The sequence below is a fragment of the Acartia tonsa genome, chromosome 15 (assembly GCF_053477335.1).
Source record: "Acartia tonsa isolate MP-2025a chromosome 15, ASM5347733v1, whole genome shotgun sequence".
In the NCBI taxonomy this organism is placed as follows: domain Eukaryota; kingdom Metazoa; phylum Arthropoda; class Copepoda; order Calanoida; family Acartiidae; genus Acartia; species Acartia tonsa.
In genome coordinates this window covers 3782514-3799475 of record NC_137274.1, presented here as the reverse complement: position 1 = coordinate 3799475, position 16962 = coordinate 3782514, and the positions used below count along the sequence as shown (strand labels likewise).

Sequence of the window (16962 nt, the reverse complement as noted above, 5' to 3'; positions counted from 1 at the left end):
TGCTGATTATTTACTTATTTGACAACAAATTTTTGTATATTAAAATTATCCGATTCTTCTGATTTTTGGTATACTGATTCCTATTACAACAAGGTATAGTGTTATAAGAGAAGCATATCTATAATCAAGTTCTAAAAACGTCAGCATATACTTAAACAGTAAACTGTATTTGATTAGTATTGCAACAAATTTACTTAAAATTTTGTATAGACATATGCATTAATATTCAGTTTTTTCAGTCCTAACTCTCTGCAAGTGTTAATGTCCGTTTCAGAGCTTCGCTTTTATGTCATCATTGTTTTAAAACTAATTGTTATAAAGCGCTATAACAATATAATATCATATTATAATTGTTAACAGAAGTGTTATAATAGTTTTATTTAAAATCAGTCAACCAAAAGTTTAATAAAGATTTTATTATATATACTTTTATATTATTTTTACACTAGCAGGGGGGCGGTAGGAGATAGATAGATAGATAGATTAATTAAGTTGAATGTTAAAACGTTTCAACCTACAGAAGAGGAAATTTTGAGCCCTATAATTTAATCTATACATCAAATTATCGGCCATTGTCTTATCCCTTTAGATCCTTGGATAAAGTTATGATGCAACATTCAAACTAATTATATAATTAATGCATATGACTTCATAAGTTAAGAGACAAACGCTCTAGGGTTTTCAGTAGCGAAGCTACTCAATAATTCAAAATGTCTATCTTTTATCCTTCCCAGGACCTCTAAAGCTACCCTGTATTGAAGAACCCTATCGGTTCAGCGGTTAGCGAGAATAAGATCCTTTGGAATAAACAGACAAGTAGATAAACATCCTTTTCTTTATTATAAGGATATATCTATCTATCTATCAATTTTAGATAAATAGAAAATATTTTCATTCTCCGTCTCTCTCTTTCTTCTCTCTCTCTCTCCCTCTCATTTTTTCTCTCTATAATTATCTTTAAAGATTAAGATCTCAATAACTACTGAACCGATTGGGTTCTCTATTTCAGGTAAGCTTCACAGAGGCTCTGTGATGGTTTTAGGCTATTTCATTTGAGATCGTGAGATGGTCTAAAGCTTTTTTTCTCTCCCCTTTCGAATACAGAGCCACTAGATGTTAGGGGCGTCTATGTATCTATCTATCCATGTTAAACTATCTATCTATCTATACATGTTAAACTATCTATCTATTCTATACATATATCTATCTATCTATCTATCCATGTTAAACTATCTATCTATGTATGTATCTATCTATTGTAAAACAAATAAGAAAATATTTTTATTCTCGTGTCCTAAGTAAATACTTAAAATCCCTCTTGGACAATTGGGGGGAGGTAGGGAGGGAGGGGGGGGACCCAAAGTATTTAAAATAACAGTGTTGGAAAACTTTGGGTACCAATGTAATTTACAGTCCAATATCCCCTCCCTCCTCCAACCCAGAGAGAGAGAGCGAGAAAGAGAGAGAGAGAGAGAGAGAGAGAGAGAGAGAGAGAGAGAGAGAGGGGGACCCAAAGTTTTAAGACCAACGAATAAAATTTTGGTACCAGTGTAATTTACAGTTGGAAATTATTTTCAATGAAAGTATTGCAAAACTTTGTAATTTACAGTCCAATTCCCCCTCCCTCCCCCCAAGGGGTTTTTAGTATTTGCTTTAGTACACTAGAAAATACCCAAGGTTATAAAACTTTGGGTACCAGTGTAATTTACATTCCAAATATCCCCACCCTTCCTTCCTGATATTTATACCTTTATACCTTAATCTCTTTGTATATATTTACACTGAGATCCATCTATCTATCTATCTCTATTTATAGAAACTTTATCTTTCTCTCTCTCTCTCTCTCTCTCTCTCTTTTTCTCCCTTTGAGGGAGGGGACATTGAGCTGTTTATTACACTAGTCCCCAAAGTTTTATAATAACGTTTTCTTATTCATTGGCTTAACAACTTTGGAGACTTTATTAAATTTTAACTTCATTTAGTTAAGTGTCCAAAAGTTTCAACCACTAACTGCAATATGCTGAAGGGAAAGATTTGTGTATCATCATTTTGGGGGATGTACATCAATTTATCGGCCATTGTCTTATCCCTTTAGATCCCTTAAATTATCTTGTATCCGAAAAACAGACTGACGTATATATTAAATTAAGTTGTATACTCTAGGTCTATCTATGTAATTTAAGTGTCCTAACAATTCAACCACTAACTGTAATCTGCAGAAGGGGTAGATTTTTGTATCATCATTGGGGAAATATATATCAATTTATCGGCCATTGTCTTATCCCTTTAGATCCCAGGGGGGCTTTTATTGTTTGCTAACATCTTAAACGCGTGCCTTAGTGTTTGATCTGTTGATCCCCTACCCACCCCCCCCCCCACATAGGCATAAAGAGATAGGTAAATGGGAAAGAAAAAAAATCCACATGACTGTCTCTCTGTCTGTCCGTCTTTCTGTTTGTCTGTCTGTCTGTCTGTCCGTCCGTCTGTCTTTTTGTTTGTATGTCCGTCTGCTTGTCCGCCCATATAAATGTCTGTCTTTCTGTCTGTCCGTCTGTCTGTCTGTCTGCCTGTCTGTCCGTCTGTCTGTCCGTCTGTCTGTCCGTCTGTCTGTCCGCCTGTCTGTTCGTCTGTCTGTCCGCCCATATAAATGTCTGTCTTTTTGTCTGTCTGTAAGTCCATTTGTCTGACTGTCTGTCTATCCATCTGAATAAATGTTTTCTTCTGTTCATCAGTCTGTCTGTCTTTCTGTCTGTCTGTCCTAATATCTGTTTGTCAATATGTCTGTATTTCTGTCTAGCCTCTCTTTTTAAATTTATAGCATGGATCTTAAGGGATAAGACAATGAACGATACATTATTGTATCCCCAATCTGCTAGTATTTGAGTTTCTTGAAAGACACCACAAAGTTATTAAGCTAACAAACAAGAGAAAAGGTATGGAAAACTGCAAGGATAATTATCATAGACAAAATTACCCCTTTGTTAGAAGAAAAGTTTAAACACTGTTATTTTGTATCAACTAGGGTCGGATACTTTTTTGGCCGGATATCAGATACCAGATTGGTTGATACTAGGGTTGGGCCAGATACAGGATATCCGACAAATTTCTGTATATTTGGCCTGATACCGGATATCCGGCATTAGAAATCAGCCGGATATCCGGTATTAGGATAGTTTCAATATCCGATATTGAAAATGGCCGGATATCCGGCTAATTTTAGGCCGTTTAATAATGTAACGTTGTTATAAAACTTTGGGACCCGTATAATTTATAATCCAATGTCCCTCTTTTTTTTTGTATTTTATGGCACAAAAACTTTGGGTACTTTTTATTGAATTTTGATTGGTTGGTTTATTAAGTTGTGTGTCCAAACCACTACCTGTAAACTATAAAAGGAATAGTTTTGTGTATCTTCATTGGGGATGTACATTTAATTAGCGGTCATTGTCTTATCCCTTTAGATCCCTGGGGCTTTATTACACTAGTCCTCAAAGTTTTATTCGTTGGCTTAACAACTTTGCGGACTTTTTGATTGGTTGGTTTATTAAGTTGAGTGTTCAAACGTTTCAACCACTAATATTAATCTATAAAAGGTGTATTTTTGTGCAATAGCAACCCCCCCCCCATTCTTTTCTCATTTAAAAATAAATCAACCGTCATAAATACAGTAAAAGGGTATTTAATTATTATCTGGGGGAATAAGTAAGGATCCGTAGATTTTTAATCCGATTAGTATCCGCTGGATTAGAACCGGTTCTCAGCCATACTAACCGCATAATATCCGCGGAAAGCTGTCTATAAAACAATGCAATAAATAACTATAAAATACCAGAGATCTAAAGGGATAAGAAAATAGCCGATAAATTGATGTACATCCCCAATGATGATACACAATATTACCCCTTCTGTAGATTACAATAAGTGTTACAAACGAGTCCCCAAAGTTTTTAAAGCATGGATCTAAAGGGATAAGACAAAAGCCACTAGGTACACCGACAAACCTCCTAAAGGGACAAAGGTCCTAATTATGAAGATACTTTGCTTGTGATATTGTACCTTATTGTAATAGGAATCATTACTCCAAAAATCAGATCAATCGGATGATTATATCACATAAAAATTTGTTGTTAAAAAAGTTAATAAACAACATGTTTAAAATGGACGTACGGACATTCTGGTAATGATTATAGAGTTGCTACGCTCTTTAAATCGTACCTAACTACTACAGGAATCATCATGCAAAGTTTGAAATCGATAGGACAATTCCAATTTGCCTAAATTAACGAAAAAAGCTATCCATTACATATGGACGTACGGACCTACTCCAATTATAGAAAAGCTTCGCTTTTAAAAATATGAAATAAAAAAATTCAGGGGAAAAATCTACAAACAGTAAAACAATTTATCAATGAAACACAGAAAAATATTTTTTAACTAACTATATTTCTTGAATAACTTTATCCATAGAATAATACACAAAATTCCCCCTTCTGTAGATTACAATTAGTGGTTGAAACATTTGGACACTCAACTTAATAAACCAAAAAAATTGGATAAAATTCCCCAAATTGGTGAAGATAACGAATAAGAAAACAAAATTATAAGACTTTGGGGACTTTTTTGTGTATTATCATTTTGGGGGATGTCCATCAAATTATCGACCATTGTCTTATCCCTTTAGATCCCTGTGAATTAATAAATATATATTGAGGGGGGGAAATGAAAAATTTTTATTAGTCCCCAAAGTTTTCTTAATTGTTGGCTGAACAACTTTGGGGACTCTTAAAAAAATATTATTGGTTGGTTCATTAAGTTGAGTGTCCAAACGTTTCAACCACTAATGATAATCTACAGAAAGGATAGTTTTGGGGATGTACATCAATTTATCGGCCATTGTCTTATCCCTTTAGATCCCTGTAAATTAATAATAAATACATTGAGGGGGGGAAATAAAATTTTTTAAATTCCAGAAATAGATAAATATTCTTAATTATATTTTGATTGCTGTCTAATTTTTATAATCTATACTAGCGGCCTCTAGGGGCACTTGAGGAGGGGGGAGTTGAATCTCAAAACTCATGTATGAAAATTTTGGGGGCTGTCAACTTTTTTCTAGGGGCAATTTCCCTTTAGGAGGTGGTGGTACCCTCCCCAAAATAGTTATAAATCTTCCCGGGACCTCTGAGAAGCGACATTATAAAGGAGAACCATATCGAATCAGGGGTTAGTGAGATCCTTCGGTACAAACACACAAACAAATAGACATCCTGTTACTTTACTATAAGGATAAATGAAAATCTGGTGCAACATCCAAGTAATAATAAATCGATCAACCCCAAATTCCTAACCAATGAACTATCAAATAGGATGTTTATTCCCTGCCGTAATTGTCAACAAAACTTTGGGTACCGTCCAACTGTAAATTGCACTGGTACCCAAAGATAGATAGATAGATAGATAGATAAATAGATAGATAGAAATATATATAGATAGATAGATAGATAGACGACATTTATAAGTAGCAAAGCTCAAAAATTTTGGATGGATATCCGGAAAAAATTAACTATAGTGCAGTTTCATAAAAAAAACATTAAACTAAATCACAAAACCTTGTAAGATATATAGAACTGGCACCTCAACTGATAAGCAAATCTTAACCCATTAGTGCCGAACCGGGTTTTAAAACCCGGTGCCAGAAAATGGAAAAAAAACCGGTTTCCGGCTTCATAATTGCATCATTCTCAGTATGAATCCCCCCTCTACTACCCTGGCTTTCATTTCCCCCTGGAGCAGGCAGTTTAGCTTACTTCCGTTTGCTGGTATAGATCAACAAAGTTTGAAAATCATGACAATTCAAAATACCCCATCTAACTTTTTTGTTTTTATAGTAAAGTTGCTGATTTTTTTCGTGAAATCTAATGTTTATTGACAAGTACATCTATTTGTGAATTCGTTTTATTTAAATTATTATTTTTTATATGATTTTTTTATCGTTTTTTTACGCCCTATATAGGCCCGGTTCGGCATTTCCATTTTGAGTCTGAAATTTTTATTACCCGGTTTCACTAATAGATTTTTTTTGACAACAACAACAAAACAGGGTTTTTTTACCCGAAATCGCCGGCTAAACACGAAATTTGAAATAAATCGCTTCGTATTATACTTGTAGCTCTTTAGATTACATGAGGTTGTGTAGTTTTCAATTACGCATCGTATCAAAGTTCTAAAAAGTGTTCATCTCACTTTTGGCGTTCAAAAATTACATTTTTCGATTTTTGGTCAAAATAACCGGGTTTATACAGGTCAACCGGGTTTTAAAACTGGGGGAAAGCACCAAAAACGGGTGTTAATGCCTGGTTGGTATTTATGGCCAAGCCGAACCGGGTTTTTTTGCAACTTTCCTGTGCACGCCACTAGAGCAAAACAAAAAAATACGAATTCCGTTTTGACCATTATAAAGCTTCCCTGAAACTTACAGCTCGATCGGCCCATAAAAGTGGCGCTCGGCACTAATGGGTTAATGAAACTTTGTGGGGATATGTATACTGAGCTGGATCTTTAAATCATTTCAATGGTGCGCCAAATCGAGGTGAGCCAACTTTCCACCATTGAGAGCACAGCATTTTACGAAATTCCGCGCTGTGATTGGCTGAAATTCGGCGTACCCCGATTTGGCGCACCATTGAAATGATTTAAAGATCTACCTCTGTTAACTTATTTAATACCTAAAAATATCAGCCGTCTATCTAGAATAGGAGTAAAGAAAATCATTAAAACTTTTAAAAATGTAGGATTTAGTTCTATTAGTTCTACGATCTAGTACCCCAACTATAGATAGATAGACAGAAAAATATATAAATAGATTGTTAGAAAGTTGCGGAATTATCTATCTGTCTTTCCATCTATCTATCTGTCTATCTATCTGTCTGTCTATCTATCTGTTTATCTATCTGTCTATCTATATGTCTATTTATCTGTCTATCTATCTGTCTATCTATCTGTCTATCTATCTGTCTATCTATCTGTCTATCTATCTGTCTATCTATCTTTATATCTATCCGTCTATCTATCTGTCTATCTATCTGTCTATCTATCTGTCTATCTATCTGTCTATATATCTGTCTATCTATCTGTCTATCTATCTGTCTATCTATCTGTCTATCTATCTTTATATCTATCTGTCTATCTATCTGTCTATCTATCTTTATATCTATCTGTCTATCTATCTGTCTATCTATCTGTCTATCTATCTGTCTATCTATCTGTCTATCTATCTGTCTATATATCTGTCTATCTATCTGTATATCTATCTGTCTATCTATCTGTATATCTATCTGTCTATCTATCTGTCTATCTATCTTTATATCTATCTGTCTATCTATCTGTCTATCTATCTGTCTATCTATCTGTCTTCTATTGGTCTGTCTATCTGTCTATCTATCTGTCTATCTATCTGTCTATTTATCTGTCTATCTATCTGTCTATCTATCTGTCTATCTATCTGTCTGTCGATCGGTCTATCTATCTATCTATGTAACAGTTTTTGTTTTGTTTATGAACTTTTGTGTTTTTTTTTGCAAAATATTACATAGCTCAAACCACCAGTTGGTATATTCTATGAAGAGTAGAATCCAAACGGTTCAGTGGTTACTGAGATGTTAAGCTTTAGACGGACGGATGGATATAATTACATAATTTTGCAGGATCAGTTAGATAGATAGATAGACAGATAGACACATAGATACATAGATAGATGTGGACTATACATAGATAGATAGAAAGAAATATAGATATATAGATACAAAGAAATATAGATAGATAGATACATAGATAGATAGATAGATGTATAGATAGATAGATACATAGATAGATAGAAAGAAATATAGATAGATAGATACATAGATAGATAGATAGAAAGAAATATAGATAGATAGAAAGAAATATAGATAGATATATAGATAGATAGATAGATGGATAGATAGATAGATACATAGATAGATAGAAAGAAATATAGATAGATAGATACATAGATAGATAGATAGAAAGAAATATAGGTAGATAGAAAGAAATATAGATAGATATATAGATAGAAACATAGATAGATAGAAAGAAATATGGATAGATAGAAAGATAGATAGATAGATAGACAGAGAAGTAGATAGATATAATTTTGCTGATATTTTGCAGATTCATATTCACACCCCTCCGATGTCAAATAATATTATACACGGTATTTAGCGGCGGGGGGGAATTAAGGATCTAAAAGGGATAAGACAATGGCCGATAAATTAATGTACATCCCCAATGATGATAATTATTCCTTCTGTGGATTAAAGTTAGTGGTTGACTCGTTTAAACTTAATGATCCAATCAATCAAAATTCATTGAAGTCCCCAAAGTTGTTAAGCCAACGAATAAGAAAACATTATCATAAAACTTTGGGGACTAGTGTAATAAACAGCCCATTGTCCTCTCCCTCTCTCCCTCTCTCTCTCTCTCTCTCTCGGGGAGGATATAATAATTACTTGGATGTTGCACCAGATTTTCATGTATCCTTATAATAAAGTAACAGGATTTTTGTCTGTTTGTCTGTCTGTTTGTGTGTATGTTTGTCTGTATGTCTGTCTGTTTGTCTGTTTTTCTATCTGTATGCCTGCCTGTCTGTCTATCTGTCTGTCTGTCTGTACCGAAGGATCTTACTGAACCAGAGGAAAGAGAGAGGACAATGAGCTGTTTATTACACTAGTCCCCAAAGTTTTATAATAACGTTTTCTTATTCGTTGGGTTAACAACTTTGGGGACTTTTCATGAATTTTGGATTGGTTTATTTATTTAGTTAAGTGTCCAAACGTTTCAACCACTAAATTTATTCTACAGACGAGGTAATTTTTGTATCATCATTGGGGATGTACATAATTTAATCGGCTATTGTCTTATCCCTTTAGATCCCTGACAGACAATAATATTATACAGTATTTAGCGGATTCAGACGTCCACACGATCCTACAAATAATAGGGAAGCGACGGAGGCCGTTTATTATTCACTGGTAACTAAATATTTATCAAAAATCAAAATCATATATTGAACCATAATAATTTACAACTGATTATTTTCTTTAATTGATAAACACGATTCTTAATTGGTTGCCTTAAAAAAAACTATGACTACTTTTCTTTAATTTAATACATTGTGTTCTAACTTTTCAATCAATAATTGAAATTTTTATAAATCATCATTAGGGATGGACATTAATTAATCCTCCAATGTCTTATCCCTTTAGAGACCTGAATAAAAATTCTTTCTCTCTCTCTCTCTCTTTTCCTCTCTCTTTCTTTCTCATTCTTTCTCTCTCTTTCTCTCTGTCTCTCTCTCTCTTTCTCTATCTCTCTCTCTTTCTCTATCTCTCTCTCTTTCTCTCTCTGTCTCTCTTTCTCTCTCTATCAATCTATCTCTTTATCTCTCTTTCTCTCTCTGTCTCTCTTTCTCTCTCTATCAATCTATCTCTCTCTTTCTCTTTATCTTTCTCTATCTATCTCTCTCTCTCTCTTTTTCTCTCTTTTTCTCTCTGTCTCTCTCTTTCTTTCTCTTTCTTCTTTCTCTCTCTCTTATTCTTTCTCTTTTTTTTGTCTCTTTTGGCGGTTTTATTAACACACCAAGATTAATTGAATAAATCAGGTGTGTTTTATTTCTAATGGTTTCTAATCCGATGTGTATCTGCTGGATTAGAACCGGTTCTCAGCCATACTATCCGCATTTTATCCGCGGAAAGCTGTCTATAATCTAAATTTTATGTGTTTATATCTACATCGACCAATGGATGTTTTATTGCATGGATCATATATCAGATTTTCATTTTTTTCTCTACTGGTTAAACTAAATGACCAATAAAGGAGTTCCATGCCGGCAACCCTAATACCAGAGAGAGAGAGAGGGACAATGAGCTGTTTTTTACAATAGTCCCCAAAGTTTTTTTTGTTGGATTAAAAACTTTGGGGACTTTTACTGAATTTTGATTGGATGGTTCATAAAGTTGATAGTCTATAACCGTTTTCAACCACCAATTGTAATCTACAAAAGGGGTTATTTTGTGTATCTTCATTGGGGATGTACATTAATTTATCGGCTATTGTCTTATCCCTTTACATCCCTGTGTTTATATAGATATTTAAGCTATAGTATTATAGACAGCTTTCCGCGGATATTATGCAGATATTATGGCTGAGAGAACCGGTTCTAATCCAGCGGATATTGGTCGGTTTATTAATCCCTGAGTAGTAGGAGGGGGGCGTGTCTCTAAATTTAACACACATTAGTCTCAAATCAACATATGGTGAAAAATGCAGGAAAAGGAAGGCCTTCGAAACTGATTATTATCCACTGGTTTAGAACCGGTTCTCAGCTATACTGTCCGCATAATATCCGCGGAAAGCTGTCTATAATACGATGCAATAAATATCTTTGAAAACACAGTGATCCAAAGGGATAAGAGAATAGCCAATAAATTGATGATAAACAAAATTACCCCTTCTGTAGATTACAATTAGTGGTTAAAACGTTTGGACACTCCAGGGATCTAAAGGAATAAGACAATGACTAATGAATTGACGTTTATCCCCGATGATTATACACAAAATTAGCTGATTTCTGTAGATTGCAATTAGTGGTTAAAACGTTTGGACACTCCAGGGATCTAAAGGAATAAGACAATGACTAATGAATTGACGTTTATCCCCGATGATTATACACAAAATTAGCTGATTTCTGTAGATTGCAATTAGTGGTTGAAAAACGTTTCGACACTTAACAAAATGAATCAATCATTAACTTTCATTCAGAGTCCCAATAAATAAGAAAATGATGTTTATAAAGACTTTGGGGACTAGTGTAAATTTGAATGTAGAAATTTGAAAATATATAGTATTTAATACAGAAAAATAGCTTAAAACTGTCCCAAGATTTAAAGCGCTAAAGGGATCGGCACAAAAAGTCAGATGTCTATCATTAATAGCGGCAGAGAAATTACATCACAATTTTTTTAGGATCATGGAAAGAAGACAAAGTTTTTCCGAAATGCCCATTCAATTGATAAAAATTCCCATTCATGATACACAAAATTAACCCTTCTGTAGAGTTGAAACGTTGAACACTGAATTTAATGAATCAAGCAATCAAAATTACGAATTTTCCCAAAGTTGTTAAACAAACAAATAGAAAAACGTTATTATAAAACTTTGGAGACTAGTGTAATAAACAGCCCATTGTACCATCTCTCTCAGCGGAAATTACCTTTCTAAAATTTGACCTCAGATCATATGAGCTAGTGGGTATGAGCTAAGAACAATGTTAAAAGTTAAATTTTTACTCGTTCAATGTGCAAAATAATCATAACAAGGATGACACATACATAACAAGTAAAGCACAAAAAAACCATTAAAATATAAAAAATATAAAAAAGCCCAAAACCGCCATGGATGTTTATAGTTGATAATGCTCCTTAAAATTACATTTTCCCCATAGCATTACAGACGTATGGACGTATGTTCAGACATAGTGAATTATAGAGTAGCTTCGCTACAAAAAAAGTACTCAAATTATCAGAGACAGACCCTAACTTGTGTCGAGTAAATTGTAAAGCATGCCATGACGCTTTTATAGGCACCTTAACAACCAATTTTTATTTTATAAAAAAGCACACAAACAAATATTACATTGAAGCTACGCCACATTTTTAATTTTAATTTTAAAAAGAAAAATTAAATTTGTTTTGGTGGAGGGATAATTTTTTTGTTGGGGCAATTTCTCTTTGGACAAAAATACTTATAAAATGTACGTACATCAATTTATCGACCACTGTCTTATCCCTTTAGATCCCTGCTCTAATCCTCATAAAACCTGTTAAACCCACCTGATACACATTGAGGGAGGGAGGGGCGTGGTGTCATTGATTTTTTGAGTAAAACAAGGATGACAACATTCACAAAAGCGAAGCACTGACAACGAGCATTAACACTTGTAAAGTTTCAGAACTGAATAATCAATATGAATAAAACTGCTTAAAAAGAGGATAAGGGGGGAGGCGGGTCGTATTATAATACTTTTTAAAATATGTTTTGAAAATCACATTTTTTTTCTTTTATTTTCTCTGCTTCTCTCTATCTCTCTTTCTCTCTCTATCTTTATCTCTCTCTCTCTCTCTCTCTCTCTCTCTCTCTCTCTCTCTATCTATCTATCTATCTATCTATAGACAGATAGATAGATGGATAGACAGATAGAGAGATATATGGATAGATAGATAGATAGATGGATAGATAGATAGATAGATAGATAGATAGATAGATAGATAGATAGATAGATAGATAGATAGATAGATAGATAGATAGATAGATAGATAGATAGATAGATAGATAGATAGATAGATAGATAGATAGATAGATAGATAGATAGATAGATAGATAGATAGATAGATAGATAGATAGATAGATAGATAGATAGATAGATAGATAGATAGATAGATAGATAGATAGATAGATAGATAGATAGATAGATAGATAGATAGATAGATAGATAGATAGATAGATAGATAGATGATAGATAGATAGATAGATAGATAGATGGATAGATAGATAGATAGATAGATAGATAGATAGATAGATAGATAGATAGATATTTAGAATAGATAGATAGAAAGCTGAAGATTTTATAAACATATAGATAGATAGATAGATCAAAGAGTAGCTTTGTTGTTCAAAAGTAAATATGATCAGGGACATTTCACTAGTCCCCAAGGTTTTATAATGACGTTTTTTTATTCGCTGGCCTCAGAACTTTGGGGACTTTTATTGGCTTTTGATTAGATGTGTTTAAATGTTTCAACCACTAATTTTAATCTTCAGGAGAGGTAATTTTGTGCATCATCATTGGGGATGTACATCAATTTATTGGCCATTGTCTTATCCCTTTAGATCCCTGAATCGCTCTCTCTCTTTCTCTCTCTTTCTTTCTTTCTTTCTCTCTCTTTCTCTCAATATCTTCTTTCTTTCTTTCTCTCTCTCGTTCTCTCTCTCTCTCTCTCTCTCTCTCTCTCTCTCTCTCTCTCTCTCTCTCTCTCTCTCTCTCTCTCTCTCTCTCTCTCTCTCTCTCTCTCTCTCTCTCTCTCTCTCTCTCTCTCTCTCTCTCTCTCTCTCTCTCTCTCTCTCTCTCTCTCTCTCTCTCTCTCTCTCTCTCTCTCTCTCTCTCTCTCTCTCTCTCTCTCTCTCTCTCTCTCTCTCTCTCTCTCTCTCTCTCTCTCTCTCTCTCTCTCTCTCTCTCTCTCTCTCTTATATTAATAGTTTATCGGCCATTGTCTTATCCCTTTAGATCCCTGGCAAGAGTAAATATGATGGCAACAGTCTGGAAATAGGTATTATAAACAGCTTTCCGCGGATATTATGCGGATAGTGTGACTGAGAACCGGTTCTAATCCGGCGGATAATTATCGGTTTCAAAGATCCCTGGCAAGAATAAAGATGATGGCAACAGTCGGAAAATATTAAGAAACTAAATCCCCTCAGGGATCTAAAGGGATAAGACAATGGCTGATAAATTGATGTACATCCCCAATGATGATACACAAAATGTTATAACTCTCCTGTAGAATACAATTAGTTGTTGAAACATTTAAACACAACAATCAATTAAAACCCAATAAAAGTCCCCAAAGTTGTTAAGATAACAAATAAGAAAATGCTTTTATAAAACTTTGGGAACTAGTGTAATAAACAGCCCAATGTCCCCTGCAGCCCTGATTTAAAAATCCCGCAGTCATTTTTGGCCAGTTTTCAATAATTGAAAATAATTTTAAAGAACAACAAAGATATGGGGATTTATGTCAAAAATATAAAAGCAGCCAAAAAAACTTGCTCGACCACCATGGATTTTTTAAAAGCGAAGCTTTTCTATAATTAGGGTCGGTCCGTCCGTCCGTACGTCTGAGATGGATAGCTTTTTTCATTAATCCTATCGATTTCACATTTTGCATGGTGATTCCTATAGTAGTTAGGTACGATTTAGAAAGCGTAGCAACTCTATAATCATTACTAGAATGTCCATACGTCCATTTTAAACATGTTGATTTTTTACATTTTTAATGACTAATTTTTTGTGATCTAATTATCCGATTGGTCTGATTCCTATGACAACAAAGTTCAATATTATAAGCAAAGCAACTCTATAATCAAGTACTAAAAATGTAAGTATGTTCATAAACATTATCCTGTAACAAGCAGTTTTTCAACAAATTGACTTACAATTTTGCTTCGACTCTTTTATATTCTGATTTTTCAGTTCTGACACTATAAAAGTGTTAATGTTCGTTTGTCCTACCGTTTCAGTGCTTCGCTTTTATGGATGTTGTCATCCTTGTTTTTAAAATAATATTAGTTGATGATGGTAATGTTGACAAGAAGTTTCAGCCATCTATCATGAATAGGAGCTGAGAAAATTACAATTCTCACAAAATGTGTCTTACAGACAGGCGGACGGACATTTTGAATTATAGAGTAGCTTAGTTACTAATAATAGATAGATAGATGGCAGAGAGAGAGGGAACATTGGACTGTTTATTACACTAGTCCCCGAAGTTTTACAATAACGTTTTATTATTCGTTGGCTTAACAACTTGTGGATTGGTTGGTTGATTAAGTTGAGTTTCCAAACAATTCAACATTTCAGAAAGGATAATTTTATGTATCATCATTGGGGGATGTACATCAATTTATTAGCCATTGTCTTATCCCTTTAGATCCTTGATCTTTAAATATGAAACATAGGTAGGACGACATTTCATTTTAATTCCTTATATTAATATTCTTATCCTTTTTTTTGTGTGTGTAGCGAAGGATCTCGCTAACCGCTGAATTGATATGGTTCTTTTTTTTCTGTAAGGCTCCTTACAGATCCGGATAATGCTTTAGGCTGTTTCATTTTTATGAATAAGTCTGGGTATGGTTTAAGGCTATTTTTCTTCTGCACTTCCATAGTACGCTATTATAAAACTTTGGGGACTAGTGTAACTTCCCATTGTCCTCTCTATCTGGTTCTTTTGTAATATTGTCCATCTAGTGTATTAAATCTATTATATTTATTTTGCAGACAAATCTTACTAAAAGCGAAGCTTTTCTATAATTAGGGTTCGTCCGTCCGTCCGTCACATAGAGATAGCTTTTTTCGTTAATTAAAATAGGTTAGAATTGTCCTATCTATTCCAAATTTTGCATGGTGATTCCTGTAGTAGTTAGGTACGATTTAGAAAGTGTACCAACTCCATAACCGTTACCAGAATGTCCGTACGTCCATTTTAAACATATTGTTTTTTTCACTTTTTTAACAAAAATTTTTTATGTGATTTAATCATCCGATTGGATCGATTTTTGCTGTTAATTAAACTAGTCCCCAAAGTTTTACTTTTAATGAATTTTTATTAGTCTGTTTACTAAGTTAAGTGTTCAATCGTTTTAACCACTAAATTTTATCTGCAGAAGGAGCATTTTGTGTGTCATCAATTTATCAGCCATTGTCTTATTCCTACGTTTCCCCTTAACTTTTTCTATACTATTATAGAAAACCATATTATTTTTAAAAATCCTTTAAATATATTTACCCAAGAAATCGGCATCTCTATTATAGATATACTAGCGACTAGCCCCTAACCTCTAGGGGCTTTTCTCCAATAGGTAAACAAAAAATTAGCTACCTGCCTTAAAAAAAATATTTGTACCTACCTAAAAAAAATGAGAGGGGATCTTTTTGTTTTAGGAGGTTTGGGGATGTCCCAGCCCTCAAAAACAAAATAGACTAAAACAACCACAGTAACAATAGATATATTCCCTGAAGAGTAGAATCCAATCGGTTCAGCGGTTACCGAGATCCATTGGTACAAACAGACAGACATTGTTCTACTTTGTATTATAGATGGAATTGGGTTAAACTAATGCAATCACATAATCACACAACCTCTCCATTATAGAAATACTAACGGCTGCGGCCATAGACGCCTCTAGGGGCATTTGATGAAGGGGGGGAGTTGAATTTATTTAGATTTTTTTAAATTAAAAGAAATATATCTTACGGGGCGGATTATACCCCCAACTCCATTTTTTTATTTTAGTTTTTTAAAAAATAAGTTTTACAGGAAGCTACCCTGTTAAGGAGAACCTGATCGGTTCAGCGGTTACCGAGATCTTGAGCTTCAGATGGACGGACTAACAGACATCAGTCTACTTTGTATTATAGATATACAGGATTCCAACAGAACAGAAATGTTGATCCACTGTCGTGCAAAGGGATAGTTGCACGAAGTGCATTTGACGAGTGGTGGTACTTGAAATATATGTTTTTGTACATACACATAGGTTATCCATGTAGATAATTGAAATAACAAGGATTACAACATCCTAAAATCGAAGCCCTGAAACGGTATGACAGACGAACATTAACTTTTGTGGAGTGTCAGAACTGAATAAGCAGATTATTATTACACAAGTCTAAACAAAATTTTAAGTAAATTTGTTTCAAAACTGCATAAAACATTGTACCTTTTGTAATAGGAATCAGTTTTCCTAAAATCAGATGAATCGGATAATTCTAACAAACAAAAATTTGATGTCAAAAAAGTATAAATTCAACATGTTTAAAATGGACATACGGACATTTTGGTAAGGACTATAGAGTTGCTATGCTTTCTAAATAGTACCTAACTAATACATGAATCACCATGCAAAGTTTGAAATCAATAGGATAGTTCTAACATGCCTAAATTAACGAAAAGAGCTAACCGTGACAGATGGACCGACCCTAATTATAGAAAAGCTTCGCTTTTAAAAAGAAATTTTTACTAGGCTAGGCGGTCATTGAGTTACGTCCAAAAATAAGTCACCCTTTCAAGATTTGATATTTTTTTTAACTACTTGGTAGAGAATTGAAAT

At 33.8% G+C, this 16962-nt stretch overlaps 1 protein-coding gene across 7 annotated transcripts in view; it reads right to left on the bottom strand.

Annotated features, from left to right (window-relative positions):
- Positions 1 to 16962, bottom strand: part of LOC145307377 (uncharacterized) — a 449599-nt gene that overhangs the window by 318954 nt on the left and 113683 nt on the right. The window lies entirely within an intron of this gene.